Here is an 18,236-nt window from a genome sequence, read left to right on the forward strand (position 1 = left end):
ATGGAACACGTACATCAAGTCTGTTGCCAAGGTCGCTGGAAAAATGGTGGAATCCTTCTACTGCTCCAGAAGATATCTCACTACTGATGCAATTCTCTATCTATATAAAAGCCAAGTACGTCCAAGGATGTGTAGCGTCTACCCCGGAACTAATTCTGACAGTGACATTGAACATTCGCCATTTTCGGAGAGCTCCAAAAAAAGACAAAAAAAAGCCATGGCGCTAAATTCAAGGAGTCTCTCGCTCTCTTTTTGCTCGCGAACACCAGAGGAGTAAGACGTGTTACTGCCACGCTCTGTCGCTCGTGCGTGACACACCCTGTGCCGGTTCCAATGGTGAAACCACACAAAAAAAAGAAACACATTCTTCTTATCTATTCACTCCGCTCCTTACCCGAACGGCTTTTCTAAAGGAAATTAATTTATCGTTTCTTTCCAACTTAACGCCAAAAACATTTGACCAGTCGGGAAGGATTTCCTCTTCTTTTTTTTTCGGACTCAAAATAAACACGAGTGTGATACACCAGGGCAAATAAATTTACACCTCTTATAACAAGCCAAGTCTGATTATTTGTTTTTAATTAATTTTTCTAAATATTTATTTTCTTATTAATGTTTTTGAAAAATTAATTTTAAGTGAGCTGTTTGTTGTTTTGCCCAGCGAGCACCTCGCTTCAGATGGAATACTGCTGCCACATCTGGGCAGGAGCTGCTAAAAACAGCCTATCCTGCCTTAACAGAGTACAAAATAGACTTCGTGGCTTAGTGGGGGATGCTCTTTTCTCTTCCCTGCAACCTCTCTCCCACAGAAGAGACGTTGCGAGCCTATCCTTGTTTTATCGTTATTTCCATGGCAGGTGCTCGTCTGAACTCCAATCTCTGGTTCCCCCCTCGCCAATCTTTTACGAAAAACACCCGTATCTCTGAATCCACTGTCAAAAACTTTCCCCACTCTTTATCTATGCCTAAATCAAAACGTAGATTGCGTGAAAAAAGCATCTTTCTTAGAACTTCACGCCTGTGGGACTCTGTTCCGTCTGCTTGCTTCCCTCCTGACTACAACTTGGATGTCTTCAAGTCCAACGTAAACAAATTCCTGATGAACCGCCCCCTTAAGTAGACACTTTAAATATCCACACCAACGTACTGTACTTACAATAACCCTTATCCCTGAGTGGCTTCCGGGCCTTGATAAGGGGTGAGCACCTTGTAAAAAAACAAACAAATGTATACACATAGATTCGATAAAGTTGTCAAAAAACAAATATATAACAAATAAATGTTATCAAAGGCAAGATAAGTTACTTTTCTGCCAAACTGGATATGTTTTCAGTGTTTTTATTTAATGTAACATGTTTATTCAGCTAAAAAAATATACAGTGTTTCCCGATGTATCGGAAAATTCAAAATGGCGCTGGACTCTCTCTTTAACACGGTAAGTTTGGGAAAAGGTATTATAAATAAAAAACTAGATAAAATACTGTTAGAAACTCGCTCAATATAAGTTACCGTGACATAAGTTGACATATATTCGGTGGGTTTTAATAGTATTTTGTCTAGTTAATTATTTATAACGCCTTTTCCCAAACTTACTTATATCAAGTTTGGCAGAAAAGTAACTTATCTTGCCTTTGATAACATTTATTTGTTATATGTTTCTTTTGACAACTTTATCGAATCTATGTGTACAAACCCAAAAACATTATTTAACATTGGATGCAATATTTATTTTCTTGTGTAATCGTGCTTCTTGTTTAATTTGACAATAAAATAAATTATGTTTGTGTTTATTTTTATCCGCACTCATATTAAAAATAGTTGGGGGGGGGTTGCATAAAAATGAGTGATTTGTTTTATTGTTGAAAAACCATGAATAAAATTTTTACAATAAAATTATAATTTTAAATTTAACACAATGCGTAATTTAAAAAAAAATAAAAATAAAGATAAAAACTTGAAATCACAAAAGAATGAAAATAATTATTTTAATTTTCTGCGAACTTGCATTTCCGGTCGCCATCTTAAACTATTGACTTCAACCCGTCAAACTCTTCTCGTTTTAATGAACTCATTTTATAGTCGTTTCTTTGTTAAAAGTAGATTGACAAACAATAAGTAAGTATTACTTGAATGTAATCCTTTTACATGTTTAAAATTTTTTTTTTTTTTACTATTTTGACGCGTCCAAATCATGTTTCACTTTAGTTTTGATATAGTCAACATTCCGTGTTTTGCATATGAACTAAGAATGGTAATATAAAATTATTTCCAATAATGTATTTTTAAAGGTTTCGCATAATTAAAGTTACACACATGCGCACTATAAACATAATACGGAATGTTAAAAAAAGTTTTCGTGTTTATGAGAATATATTTATTTTTTTGGTATTTTTTTAGATTAGGTCCACCTCCACAATTTTCTTTTAAATGACGACTTTTATAAGTTTTCTACTAAGCTGAATACGGAAATCGCATTGAAATTTTGCAGAAATAAGTAGTTATTGAGATATAAAAAAGTTGTATTATGCATTGTATTCTTTGGCGGCCATCGTTTTACGCGCGTGCGCGCCATAAACAAATCTATGCGCATAACAAAGATGGCCGCCAAAGAATACAATGCATAATACAACTTTTTATATCTCGATAGCTAATTATTTCTGCAAAATTTCAAGGAGATTTTCGTATTCAGTATGGCCGAAAACCTCTAAAAGTCGTCATTTAAAAGAAAATTGTGGAGGTGGACCTAATCTGAAAATTTACCATTTTTTTTAACAACATATGCCGTGGAATGCCACTCTTACCATATGTCTTCTATTTTTAAATTATTATGTGCACGACTGCTCCTTCAAGGGTTATTTATTTACATTAAAATCTTTGGTAACCTATTCTTGCTATTGTGACTTTATTCCCTTGCCAAGTGTTGTTGCAGAGAAAAAAGAGTACACAAAACCTTAGCTCACTGCAGCAGCATCGTCCGTCGGTACTTTCCGTAGACTCGTTTTCACGTCTGTCCCCATCTGCACCAGATAATAAAAGACAGAGTCGTCCAAATTTGCATATGTGCGCGAGAGCACACAAGATTCTGTGAGACTGCATTGTTATATAAGGCCGCAGGTGCCATCTTGAACGTTTTTTCAGCATCATGACACTGCATCAGCAAAGCACACACCAAGGCCATTTAAGAGGTCAGCCTGCGTTCCCATAAGTTTCACCACACTCCCCCCTGATATCATCATCACAGAGAGGGCAGGGATGCGGTGACCTTTTTCTTTGGGTGCTTCTTCGGAGAGGGGGATTGGGGGCTTCGTCCTCGCCTGTGCTTTCATCCTCGGTTTAAGTGTCGGTGAACCTAAGGCTGCTAATCTCAGGCTCGCTGTCCGACAAAGTTGGCGTAACCCAGAATGATGGTTCACTGATCTTGGATCCAGTCTCACTCTAATCGCTGAGTGGTGGCTACGCTTGTGATGTCGATCGAAGATCCTTGATGTGACATGGCATCCTGTCAACCCACACCGATTGCAGGGTGATCACCTCAGTAACATGCCCAGTTCCATAGCGTGTGTTGCACTTGCCATGGGGGTTCTTTACCCAGACAACATCCCCCTCTTTGATACTCTCTCTCGTCACCTCCGGTTCAGGCAGTGGGCATGTCTCCATGCCTTTCACCCTGATGTGGTACCTGTGCAGTGCTTCAGCTGCGCAGTAGAGGGTGAAATGTTGTCCTTATGGGTGACGTTATACCAATAGACCACCTCAGGCACTGTACACCCCTTACTAGCTGCGATGGTCTTGACAGTCCTGTGGTTTCTCTCAATAATTCCATTCCCACTAAGCACATGGGCGCACCCAAATTGCAGATGTATACCCCAGCCGTCTGTGAACTGTATGAACTGCTTGCTAACAAAGTTGGCCAGTATCTCAGAAGAGGGACCACGCTCGAGGAAAACACTTTCCCGCTCACGGACAATGGCAGCCGTGTCCGGCCGGTGAAGTTGCCGCCACAATGCAAATCTAGACGGTCCACAATCAATAAGCATCAAAAAATGCCCACCATTGTGGTGAGTTACATCCGCTGCAGGCCTGTTCCAATTTCCTCTCACACTGTTTTCCCTTCTTCCACTGGACCGGTGCTGGGTCATTCGACCAACAGGTTTTGCAGCTCCTCACAACAGATTTTACGTCCCTCTTTGACACATAGGGTAAAGTAAAGGGTTTGGTTCACACTGAAGTGCCCGCTTTGGCAATGGACATCATCAACACGGCCCCGGCTAAGCTGATGCCCCACTGCAGCGCAATTCACAGGTGCCGCTTCGTCCACTTCTTTCTTCTCTGGTCAGGCAATCCATGCGATTCTGACAGGACTGCACCAGTGTCACATCTATGGCCAGATTGAATTCATTGATCTCGATCAGGATAGCAAGTCATCTCCATATTAGCATTTCGGCTGATGCCTTCGTTGTTAACCGTGCTTTCCCACTCAAGGCATCAGTTATCTACCAATGCATGCACATGGAGTCTGTGACAATGTGTAGCACTTTGGCCTGCCATTGAAGCGCCAGATTTACCCCATTGAGTGTAGCATCAAGCTCAGCGAAATTTATGTGCCCGGTGTCATTTTCCAGCTGAAGCCAGAAGGCATTTGCGATAAATCCGTTGACTGCCAGAGCAACACCAAGGGTGAGTGAGCTGGCATCCACCCAAACTGTAAACTCGCTCCTGTTGATGCACCAGCTTCCTTGCACGGGGTTGTCCTCGGTCACTCTGGCCACAGCTTCCACCAACATGCTTCGCAGGGTGTGGTCGCGCACCTCATCGTCCCATCCTGTTGACATGGAAGTCACACGTCGCTTTATGGCTGCCACCACCACCTGGAGCCACACACACACGGGAAAGTGGTCCACCAGTTTTCCGCAGACGCAAAAAACACTCCGACATGATGTTGTATGGAACTTCTGGGATGTCACCACCTCTTTCCCAGCGGAGTCCATCTGCGCTGCCACTCATATGCAAGCCAAGAAATTTCAATCCATCTTGCAGGCACTCTGGCTTCTTGCACGACAGCCTGAAGCTCTCAAAGTGTTCTTTCACAGCCTTGGCAGATATGAGGCTCTCATTCACGAAAATGTCATCAATATATGACGATGTTGCCTGCCGCACAGCTTCATCCTGACATAAGATCGCCTGCATAATTGCTGTCATAATGTTCGGGACCACGTTCAGGCGCAACCCCAGCCTGGTCAAATAATAGTGAGTCCCTTTGATCTCGACAATCTGGAATGGCCACAGCGATTTCTCAATGCGTATCTGCAGGTAGGCTCTCCGCAGGTCCAGGATTTCTGTGTATGCCCCCTGCTGCCGCCACTCTCTCAGTTTATGTGCGCAGGCATCAGCCCCCACCGTGTGTGGGTTGACATATTCATTGAGTTCCCGGTAATCCATGATGAGTCAGATCTTTTGTTTATTCTCTTGCCTGACAGCCATCAGGGGGATCAGCCCCTTTGGTGGCCCAAGCTCGTCCTCTGGGTACGGAACCAGCTAGTCATTATCCATCCAAACCTGGTGTTCTGCCTCATACTGCCCCCTGAGCCACGTTGGAGGAGGATACACCATCAGCCGATTTTGCAAAGACACTGGTGGGTGGTCACCTGACCACTTCCAGGATGCAGTCCATGCGTTCATGCCCTTGTCATATTCAGCGTGGAAGTTGGATGCGTCAAGAGTGATTGCCGCGCAGACCTATTCCTTGCATTGGGAAATCCTCACATCACCGACACCGGCCACCCAGCTGTGTAATAGTGTCCATTCCAAGGAGAAGGTTGTATCCAAGAAGCTCCCTGTCGGCCACCAACGCCTTCACATCTACCGGGGGGGGGGGCATCGCCAATGCTTATACGGACAATGCTCACCCCACAATACACCAGCGATCCTCTGCCAATAGTTAATACTGGGACCTTCTGTTTCATCCATGCGGTGCAACATTTCTTGTGTATGAGGGTTTGGAAGTATCCGGTGTCAACCAGCGTTGAGCGCCTACACCCATCAACTCGTACTATCACTACAGGGAGCATCTTGTTCAGTGTTGCTTTGGGGAGGGTGCTGGCACCACAGCTTGCCCGTTTTCCGGACAGTTCTGTGCTACATGGCCTAACTTGTTGCATCTGTGACAGCCTCCCGGTTTCCATGCTCCATAGTCCGGGGTGTACTTCGCACCGCTTCTGCAGTCACTGGCGAAGTGGTTGGGGACACCACATATTATAGCACCATGGGCCCTCTGTAGGCGATTCCAGTGCATCAACCACTGCCGAGACCTGCTCCACATCGTCCTTTAGGATGTTTCGGGCTCTAGCCAACAACTCCTCCAACCCAAGCTCATTGAGCTTCAACGACGCCCGCAACAGCCCACTGGCATAAGCCCCATTAGTGAGCCTCAATGGGATGACCATAGCTGAATTCTTTATCAGCTTCAGGTCGGATCTGTCCATGGTAAAAAATGTATGGTGAAATAGCTTGTTGTTGCAAAGAGAAAAGAATACACAAAACCTAAGTTCACTGCAGCAGCAGTGTCTGTTGGTACTTTCCGTAGACTCCTTTTCATGTCTGTCCCGATCTGCTCCAGTGGCCTGTTTTTATAAAAGACAGAGTCCTCCAAATTTGCATATGTGCATGAGAGCACATGAGATTCTGCCAGACTGCATTGTTATATAAGGCTGCAGGCACCATCTTGGACCTTTTTCAGCATCATGATGCTTCATGGGCAAAGTGCACACTGAGGCCGTTCCCACAATTTTCACCACACCAAGAAACCCGACTGCACCACTAAGGATTATTTATTTATTTTAAAATTCAGTTTAAATATACTCATTTGTCGGCTGAGCTACTTAACATACACACACACAATAAGCATATTACTAAATATTCATTTATTTTTATTTCGGACTATTATTCTCATCTTAGTTGTCATTTTGATCTTTATTGATTGTTGTTTTTCACAATATTTTGGCCAACTATTCCTCTGGCGTTTGTCAGGTGGTAACCGCGACAGATAGGAACTTTGAATCTCCTAACTGCATTCTCAGCAATCACTGCCATCCGTAGTTGTTGTCGTCTCACCACATTTTTGGCCAAGTAAACCACTGGCCGGCTTTGGGTAGGATTGAAACCGCTATCTTCAGACAATGGTGAGATGAAAAAAACTACACAATAAGCATATTACTAAATGTTAAAAATTTCAGTGTTTAGAGGAAATATTTTAATTTTTTAGCAAAGAATGCTATAAAATATAAATAGCTGTTAACCTGTGTTTTAGTTTTCTTATAATAACTTTCTTATTAAAGTGACTTTCTCTTTATTTGCATATCTCCTCGCATGTGATCTTGCCGTCTGCTTTTTCTTTATTTTCTTTCCATTTTATTAACATGCAGTCCTGGCCACTTGCCGCATTTTCATTGTAAAATTCAGTTGATTAAAGCCTCAGAAATAGGTCTTTCTGCTGCGTATGTATTACATTAAAGTACATTACAACCTGTTTCTACTATTGTGACTTTATTCCTTTCCTAAACAAATGGCACTCTTCCCAAAGTTTTAATGTCATATTAAGTATTTATTAATTAATGATCACAAAATATAATGAACCTATTATTTAAATCTTAGTGGGAATGTATTATCTGGTGTGAACACAGCACCTTTACTAAAGTTATATTTAAAAAAACTAATAAAACAAATAAAGTTATATTTATTTTACTAAAGTTATATTTATTTTACTAAAGTTATATTTATTTTACTAAAGTCATATTTTGAAGAACTAATAAAAAAAAGCACTGTTGCCAAATTTTATATTTTTTTATTGATTTTATAAATGCAATTTTAATAATAAATTACAATTCCTCATGTCTTTTTATTGTATTAAACAAAGTTATCTGATTTAAATTTTTTACAGACATATGCCAGAAAATCTGAATTGCATATTGCTATAGCTTCAATCCATGAGCAGAGCTTCATGCCCTTCAAAGAAAACAGGCTGCTTAATGCTGAAATAGTTATAAAATGACAGGTATTTATTTAATTTTTGTAAAAATGTTTAATGTTTAATTGATGAGTTTATTTTATTTTAAAATTGATTTGACCACTACAACCGTTCCTTCATATTTTTTATTGTTAAACCTAAATTATTCATTAATTATTTTTACAGACTTATACAAAACATAAAAACTGCATATATCTATAGTTCAAATCTTTGTGCTGTTTTAAGAAAGCAGACTGTTTAATGTTGAAATGTTTTTGAATAACAGGTAGTTAATATCTATTTGTGAAAAATGTTTAATGTTCATTATTTTTTTATAATTGTTGTAATTGTGTGAGTTTATTTTATTCCTTAAATTAAAGATTTTTATGAGGTAAATTTGGACGCCACAACCTTTATTAATCTTTTGCTTAGAAATTAATACTGTTTGTAGTATTGTTTTTAAATTAAAATAGGAAATTTCAAATTTTCATAAGGTAAAGTCAAAAATAGTTTTAAAGATCTTTAAGTATAAACCAGAATGGAAATAATAAAAGTAGGCTGGAAATTTTTATAGTTTTATTATTTATTTACTTAAAACAACATTCTCTATAAAATTATACGAAAATGAAAAAAATATATTTGATCTTCAATAGTATTTGGTTTCTGAATGTTAATATTTTTTAATTATTAGGACTACCATCATCAGCTTCTGTGTTATTTTCACAAAATGCATTTGCTTTTCAAATCGCATTTTGTTTCTGAATGTTAATGTGCTTTATATTATTAGGATTACCATATTTAGCTTGTGTGTTATTTTCACGTTTCAGAAGACTTTACCTCGTAATCTCTTTAAGTTTATCATTAAGTTGAACTTGGGAATCTTCCTGTTTTACACCAAAAATTATACTGAATTTTGAAGAGAACTTATTATGTAATCTCAATGCTCTGATCCCCATCTGACATCAATTGAAATGGATGGCTCTCGTCTTGGGGAGGCTCCATGTTTTGACAAGCTTTTGGATTTGACCTTTACTCCTGATCTGAAATGGAACACGTACATCAGGTCTGTTGCCAAGGACGCTGGGAAAATGGTGGGATTCTTCTACCGCTCCAGAAGATATCTCGCTACTGATGCAATTCTCTATCTGTATAAAAGCCAAGTACGTCCAAGGATGGAGTACTGCTGCCACATTTGGGCAGGAGCTGCTAAAAACAGCCTATCCTGTCTTGACAGAGTACAAAATAGACTTTGTAGCTTAGTGGGAGATGTCTTTTTCTCTTCCCTGCAGCCTCTCTCCCACAGAAGAGACATTGCAAGCCTGTCTTTGTTTTATCGTTATTTCCATGACAAGTGCTCATCTGAGCTGCAATCTCAGGTCCCCCCTCGCCAATCTTTCATAAGAAACACCTGTTTGGCTGAAACTACTGTCAATAATTTTCCCCACTCTTTATCTATGCCTAAATCCAAACGTAAATTCCATGAGCAGAGTTTCTTTCTTAGAAGTGCACGACAGTGGAACTCTCTTCTGTTTGCCTGTTTCCCACCTGACTACAACTTGGATGTCAAGACCAGCATAAACAAATTCCTGACAAATCGCCCTCTTAAGTAAGACACTATATCAAATCTCCAATGCTAATGATTACTACAATACTATCTCATTGATTACTGTACACGCAATAACCCTTATCCCTGAGTGCCCCCCCGGGTTTTGATAAGTGGTGACCTCCATGTAAAAAAAAAAAATCTATGGATTAGTATGTTCTCTTTCTGTCAACCATAAGCTGAAAAGTGTTAACTAATCTGCAATTGTATTCTTAGTATTGTTCAAACTGAGAATTGAACCTTCAATCACCGGAAGAATTTCACTTTTGACTATTTTGCTAAGTATTTTTTCAGTTATGCCATTGGTGCTTTCAAAACATATTAAGTAAACAATAAGAGAGAATTTGTTGATGGGAAATCCTTTTTAATCGTTTATGGGCTTCAGAAAGGTTGTAAGAACTTTCACAACTAAATTGAAGTAGGGGAGGTAACTCTGCCGTTTATAAAGAAAGAGTTTGTTCCCTTTGTCTGATCACTTAATATCTCCCTTTTAAATGTTGCTGTTTGTACGACTTTTTTTTGTGGGTCCACTTCAAGTTTTGTGCTGGACAGTGAGTGTCAAAACACTTGCAAATGTTTGGTTCCTTTAAGCAAGATTCAGCAAGGTAGTTGTTGTAGAGTTTGGGAAAGCCAAAGGTCAACTACTGATTATGATTTTGTCAGGATTGTGAAAACAGAACTTAAAGTAACTATTTATTTTTATTTTATAGAACTAACCTTAAATTTTTGTTATTTTTTCACTCAACTTCGCCATCTAAAATTTCTAATTTAAAACTTAATATTTTATTATTTTTCTTTGATAGGAAATCATTAAATGTACATTTTTATTCATTATTAAAAAAATCTGTAAATCTGCAGTTTTTTTTTCCCACAGAATAGAAAATTTGAATAACTACCACAATTTTATATTTAATAACCATCTTTATATTTTTTCTAAAAAATTGTGAATGTGTTTAAATTTTCATATTTTTTAAAATTACTAAATAATTAATTATTCTATAATTCTTTTTTTAGAAGAGATTTGTGTTATCAGTAAATAATGTACTTAAATAAAAATACATTAGCTAGTGCAGTTACACTGCAGCCATTATTCTTAGGTGTGATCATGAGTCAGTAAACAACTTCTCATACAGTGCATCACTTTTGAATAACAATTGGCCATTGATTGATCTATGAATAACTTAACAATGCTTTTCTGGACAGTTTTTATGCATGCTGGAAATACAGTCAGACATCAAAGCTTGCATTAATATTTCTGAAGCGTCTGTATTTAATGCTGGTATTATTGATAGAATTCTTCCATTATAATAGAATTAAGACAGTTAAAGCAAATAGAATCCTTTCTCTATAGAAGTCACCAGACTTAAAACCTACTAGGCCCAAAACTGATAAATGTCAATTAGTGAGCACCTCTGATAGCAGCGACGATGTTAATGTCATCCCAGATTTGCTACTGTTTCCAATGGATTCATCATATTTGATTGTGAGGCCCCAGCTTGTGGGCTTTGGGGAGCGTGGAGCCACCCCTTAATTGCCATTGCTCACAGGTCCACTCTGACCCAGAGTGGTAGTACCTGTTAGGATCCCAACTATGGGTTAAATAAAAACTGACTTATAGAAAAAACAAATATATTCTATTAAAAATTTTTTCTTCAAAATCACTGGATTTGGCATTAAATAACCTGAAAAGGGTTGATATGCCGTAAAACAAAAACAACCAACCAACCAAGAGTAATAATCTGAACGGTTTACTTTTGCCAAGTCCAGCATATTCTCATGCTCCATATGGCACACAAGCAATCCGAATCAACTAGTGTGTTTCAGTTTTTTCTTGCATGTGTTTATTTGACAGAGAAGACTCTTTCATTCCAGAAAATGTGGCAGATATGGTACTAATGAATGAATTTCTACAGAAGCAAAACTATTTTTCCTTACTTAACTGTTTACAGACCATGAATATATGTATGAAGATCAGACACTCGACTCTCCACATCGAGCATAACTAAAACACGAGCTAAGCTAGTATTTTTGATAACAGATCAGTGCGCACAGTCTGTGGTATTAATTTAAAGTTACAATTGTGTGTCAACATATCACTTGTAAGTAGAAAAGTTTTAACTTTGGTTGTTTTACTCTTTCCTTCAAACATAATTGCATTTAAATCTTCTTCAACCCACATTGCTTGCATGTCTTTCTTCACTTATCATTTTTTTCTAAATCTTCTTTTATACATCCTTTTTGTGAATATTTATTTATTTCCATATTCAAAGTGAGATAGTTTAAAACTCTGTTTTCTTACAATTACCCTAACCGTTACACATAACACAATTGACTAATAGGAGAGCCTGAGGCAAAACAAGATACTTAATGGAAAAAGAACTGTCAAAGGTAGCATTGACATATAAACCATATTCTGTGTACTGAACATTCAAAGTATTGGAAAACAATGCCACAATGAAAAAAAGATGAGAAATTATTTTCAAAAGAAATACAGATGATTTATTCAGCTAACTGTATTGTTCCGTTTTACCTCATGCTTGGGGCAAAACGAGACGGATCTTGGTCTGAATAAGTCAGTTTTCACAGAGCTCACAAATGAAGATTGGGGTCTTGTTGCATTCGTCTAGACCTGCACAGCCGTAGTGTGCGCATCTCCTACAGTCCCCTTGACAGGCTACGGAAAGAATACGATTTCAGCAGAACCATAAAAATAGATCAAAATAGATGAATTTTGAATACTTACCCCTTTTTGATGTACGGGGCTGAATAGAACAATGGTAACCGTTGGTGGCAAGGCGTTACCACGCGATCTCTTGATCAGACTTCTAACAAAAGAACTCTCTCTCTCTCTCTCTCTGTTTCAGTTATCTGTGATGTCTCGTTTTACCCCACTGTCTCATTTTGCCCCAGGTTCCCCTATCAACTATATTTGCGTGATAGGTTCTGCCTCTTACAATTGGCTGTGGTGTTCATCATCGAAAAACTAAGAATACATTATTTACAATGGCTTTTCATTATTTACGATTACGATTTCCATTGATGTTTAAAGCATGTTCATTATTTAACACATGATATAAAAATAAAATAAATAACAACCAACAATGTTATTAAACCTCAATATTTCTTTACATAGAAACCTATTTTTATAAGAAAAATTTCAAACTATACTATATGAAAACAAATAATAATAATCTTGTATATGTTTATAAATTACATGAAAATAAAAATATGATGACTTATTTTAATTTCTAATTAAATAACGATACATTTACAAAACTATTTTTATAAAATTATGTTTAAATGTCATTTCCGCTTTTTGTTGGTAGATGCAGAAGCAATGTTTTAACATCGTAGATATTTCCTTTTTCTAATGACAATGTGTCTTATACTTTGATTTTGAACCTTCTGCTGAATAAAGATATAACTGTTACATCTCTAACTTGAAAATTAAAGATATCTTTATTGCTTCCTTAATAATAACGTTTATTAAAGTTGTTTTATTAAGATATATTGATGTTTCTTCTAAAACAATTTATGGGAAATCTTTTTGTAAACTACAAAAAATGTGTAAATTTTACAAAGTTAAATGGGTTTAATAAAAACTGATTTGAAAAAACCCATATACTATTATTCTATTAAATTTGTTTTATTAAGACAATCAATAATATAGTGATGCTTCTTCTAAAAACATTATGGGGAATCGTTTTGTAAACTACAAAAAATGTGTAAATTATACAAAGAATATGGCATAAAGGTTTACTTCATAAGATCTCTAGCTATGGTATTGCTGGAAATGTCTTCTCAATTATTAAATCATTTCTTTCTGATAGGTTCATAAGAGTAGTAGTTGAGGGGCAAAAATCAGAAGCTCACAGTATTAATGCCGGTGTCCCTCAGGAGTCAATCCTGGGCCCAACTCTTTTCCTGATCTACATTAATGATCTTCCAAATCACATCCTTACATCATTTGTAGACATCTATGCTGACGACACTACCATTTATGGTAGCACATCTAAGACAGTAAACGACCAAGTTCTCTCCAATTCTCTCTCCTCTGATCTTGAGCACATAGTACAATGGGGTAAGGAGTCGCTGGTTACTTTTAATGCATCTAAAACCAAACTTCTCTCTTTACATCATCAACATTCTGATCCACATCTTGCATCAATTGAAATGAATGGCTCTTGTCTTCAGGAGGCCTCAAGTTTTGACAAGCTTCTGGGCTTGACTATTACTCCTGATCTCAAATGGAACACGTACATCAAATCTGTTGCCAAGGCCGCTGGAAAAATGGTGGGATCTTTCTATCGATCCGGAAGATATCTCACTGCTGATGCTATTCTCTATCTATATAAGAGTCAGGTACGTCCAAGGATGAAATACTGTTGCCATATCTGGGCAGGAGCTGCTAGAAAGAACTTGTCCTGCCTTGATAGAGTTCAAAATAGACTTCGTAGCCTCGTAGGAGATGTCCTTTTCTCTTCCTTGCAACCTCTATCTCACAGAAGAGATGTTGCGAGTTTGTCTCTGATGTATCGTTATTTTCATGGAAAGTGTTCAACTGAGCTTCAATCTATGGTCCCCCCTCGCCAAACTTTCACAAGAAATACTTGTCTAACTGTAAACACTATCAATAATTCCCCCCACTCTTTATCTGTGCCTAAACCTAAACGTAGATTCCATGAACAAAGCTTATTTCTTAGAACTGCACACCTGTGGAATTGTCTTCCGTTTTCCTGCTTTCCGGCTGACTACAATATGGTTGTCTTCAAGTCTAACGTAAATAAGTTCTTGATGAGCCGTTCCATATAAGTTATCAAATTTACCAAATTTTCATTACTAATGATTACTATATTTTCCAATTTCTACTGTACACTCTTTAACCCTTATCCTTGAGTGGCCTCTTGGCCTTGATAATGTGGTGATGTCTATGTAAAAAAAAAAAGAAAAAGAAAATGAATGAAATTTTTGTTGATATTTAGTTTTATTACAAATGTACTTTTTAATAGAAAGTTATTGCACCCAATGTTTAATTAATAATTAATGCAGGGACTTCTTAAGAAAATGTATATGGTTATCTCAATTTTCCTTAGTCCACAATGTTGAAACCTATATCTAATTTTTCCATTTCAAAAATAACTCCATCTACACCTAACCATGTAAAAATATTACCTTTGCAAAAAGCATGAAACAAACATCATTTCTAGAATTATTCTTTTAATTTTGCAGAATATCCAGCAAGAAAACCAAATGAAAATTGCATAAAATTAACAATCAGAAAACGAGGTAAAGCATATATTTGTGAACTGTACATTTTTTTTTAATTCATCAAATCACAATTTATGATTAGCTGTTGAAAAAAAAAACTAACATATTTCTTCCAACTGTACACGAAACCACACGTTGTATGCAGTCTTCAGTGCAAAGCAGACCAAATAACTTTAACTCGCTTTTTATTTTGTACAACATTTATTCTGGTCCTGGATATGACCTTAAACTATATCCAGTGGTGAGGCCCCAGCTTGCGAGCTTTGGGGAGTGAGGAGCCACCCTTTAATTACCGTTGCTCGCAGGTCCACTCTGACTTGGAGTGGTAGTACCTGTTAGGGTTCCAACTATGGGTTTAATAGAAACCGACTTGAAAACAACAAATAGATTAAAAAATTTTTTTTCAAAATCTTTGGATTTGGCATTAAATAACCCAAAAAGGGTTGATATGCCGTAAAACAAAAACAACCAACAAACCAACCAACCAACCAACTCTCATTGGTGTTGATACATCTCTCACATGATCTTGAACATTTTTCCAGTGATCTTTTAAAAAATTTTATTTTCTCCTATTGGTGAATGTCATCAACGCATCTACACGATCTCAACCATTTTTCCAATAACCTTTTTAAAATCTTTATGTTTTTCTATTGATGACATCATTTTTCATGCATTTACATTTGTGCTATGTTACATGAATGGATGTATTCTACTTGTAGGCCTATTATACAAGGCACTATTTTTTTTTTTTTTTTTTTTGTACACAGTGGTCACCACTTATCAAGGCCCGGAAGCCACTCAGGGATAAGGGTTATTGCAAGTACATTACGTTAGTGTGGAGATTTGATGAAATGTTTACTTAAGGGGGCGGTTCATTAGGAATTTGTTTACGTTGGACTTGAACACATCCAAGTTGTAGTCAGGTGGGAAGCAGGCAGCTGGAACAGTTCGAATAATTGTTACAAATACATATGAATAATTTACTTTTCGATTTATATGACCTATGCATTCATAGGTTTAAATAAATGTATTTCAGGAATCAATAAAACAAAAAAATATACTATAATGTAAATTAAAATAATACTTTAGTTATGGCAACGAAAATGGCCAATTTGTCATTATACATTATTTAACTGACTTGTAAAGTTTTAATATAATCCTATAACATTCATTAGACCTATGTTCCTTTTTTATCAATCTATATAAATGTGAAGTCTACAAATCTGATATTCAGCAGAAACACGGATACAATTCACATATAGTTGTATGAACAAATATACATCTATATATTTTCAGTTAGATCTAGATTATGAATCTCTAATAAAGTGTACATGCATAAAAACTGGATTGTTTCATATTTCAGTCCGTTTTTTTTTCTTAAAAAATGATAAAAAAAACAGTAACAAACTCCTATAAAGTCTCCACGATTTCTAAATTTAAAATGGACTCCAAATTAGATTACAGAGAGAAGCAAAATTCTTCTGAAGTATTTGGCTTTTCTTTTGCACAAACACCAGATCTGTTGCAACATATACAAACAAATATTGGAGAAAAATCATATCCTTGTGAAGTATGTGGTTCTACTTTCAAAAGAAATCAAAGCTTGGTGATTCATATGCGCACACACACTGGAGAGAAACCATATTCATGTGAAGTATGTGGCTCAGCTTTTACACAAAAACCACACATGTTAAAACATATGCGAACACATACTGGAGAGAAACCATATACTTGCGAAATATGTGGCTCTTCTTTTACATTAAAGCATTCTATGTTGCGCCATATGCAAACACATACTGGGGAGAAACCATATTCTTGTGAAATATGTGGCTCCTCTTTTACACTGAAACAAAGCATGTTGCAACATATGCGAACACATACTGGAGAGAAACCATATTCTTGTGAAATATGTGGCTCTTCTTTTACGAGAAAACAAATTATGTTGCAACATATGCGAACCCATACTGGAGAGAAACCATATTCTTGTGAAATATGTGACTCTACTTTTACACAAAGATCAAGTATGTTGCAACATATGCGATCACATACTGGAGAGACGCCACATTCTTGTGAAGTATGTTGCGCTTCTTTTACAGAGAAAAAGTATATGGTACAACACATGCAAACACATACTAGAGTGAAACCTTATTCTTGTGAAGTATGTAGATATTCTTGTACAAGCAAACGAAGTATGTTACAACACATCCGAACGCATACTGGAGAGAAACCATATGCTTGTGAAATATGTGGCTCTTCTTTTTCAGTGCAACAAAATTTAGTCATTCATATACGAACACACACTGGAGAGAAACCATATTCTTGTGAAGTATGTGGTTCTTCCTTTACACAGAAACGCCATATGTTACAACATATGCGAAAGCATACTGGAGAAAAACCATTTACTTGTACAATATGTGGCTCTTCTTTTGCAGAGAAAAAAAATATGTTACGACATATGCAAACACATACTGGAGACAAACCATATTCTTGTGAAATATGTGGCTCCTCTTTTACAAGCAAACAAAATATGTTGAAACATATGCAAAGGCATACTGGAGAGAATTGATATTGTCATGAAACATGAGTTTCTTTTATAAGAAGCAAAATAGGTCACCTCATATAAAGACGCATCTAGGAGGATATTGATAATGAAATACCAAGTTTTTATACATGACATAAAAAGGAAGATTTCTATCATTTCAGTTATTATATGAAGAATTGAATGCACTAATTGCAGAAGGATGCGACGCTAATTTCAGAGTGAAATGGTACATTAATTAAACAATTGCACTGAAACATTTAGAAAGATTTTTTTAATTTAAATAAAAGACAAGTTATACTTGTTTTCATTTAACTAGTTCTCCTTTCATTTTCATTTTTAAAACATTCTTGATTTTTTTTATATTTAGAATCGTTCTTCCATGCTAAAATTTTAGTTTATCTTTTTTTTTAGTTTTACTTTATTTAAAACTAGCGGGAGTACCTAGCGTTGCCCAAGTGTTTAGAGGTGTGTGTGCTCAAGCGAGGGAGAAATAAATCAAAACAAAAGAGTATGCGAAGTAATCACCCTGTTTTAATATTATATATACAAAAATGTTAAAACTTAAAAAAATCGAAAAAAAAACAAACAAAAAAACTAATGTAAGGCAAACAAATTTCTTAAAATCGGAAAAAGAAACCGCGAATATGATGGAAAAAAAACCCCAGAAAAACGAACGCTAAAACTTCTTAAGAAAATCCGAAAAATAAAAATAAAGAAAAACATGGAATGTGAAAAATGGCTTAAATAACCCCATTTCAATATTAAAACTTCGAAGAAAAAAAAGAAAAAAAGACATCTCACACCATGATTACAACCAACCT

General features: G+C 36.5%; 1 long non-coding RNA gene across 1 annotated transcript in view; it reads left to right on the forward strand.

The window, feature by feature from the left end:
• The first annotated feature begins 2,000 nt into the window (after window positions 1-2,000).
• LOC145269621 (uncharacterized) overlaps window positions 2,001-18,236 on the forward strand; it is an 18,661-nt gene continuing 2,425 nt past the window's right edge. Inside the window, exons 1-3 of the long non-coding RNA XR_013865141.1 lie at window positions 2,001-2,115; window positions 7,937-8,050; window positions 14,835-18,236. The exon at window positions 14,835-18,236 is cut by the window's right edge and continues 2,425 nt beyond it. This is a non-coding gene — a long non-coding RNA (uncharacterized LOC145269621). The remainder of the gene's footprint in view (window positions 2,116-7,936; window positions 8,051-14,834) is intronic.

The sequence above is a fragment of the Euprymna scolopes genome, chromosome 45 (assembly GCF_053919585.1).
Source record: "Euprymna scolopes isolate OS-2025 chromosome 45, ASM5391958v1, whole genome shotgun sequence".
In the NCBI taxonomy this organism is placed as follows: Eukaryota; Metazoa; Mollusca; class Cephalopoda; order Sepiida; family Sepiolidae; genus Euprymna; species Euprymna scolopes.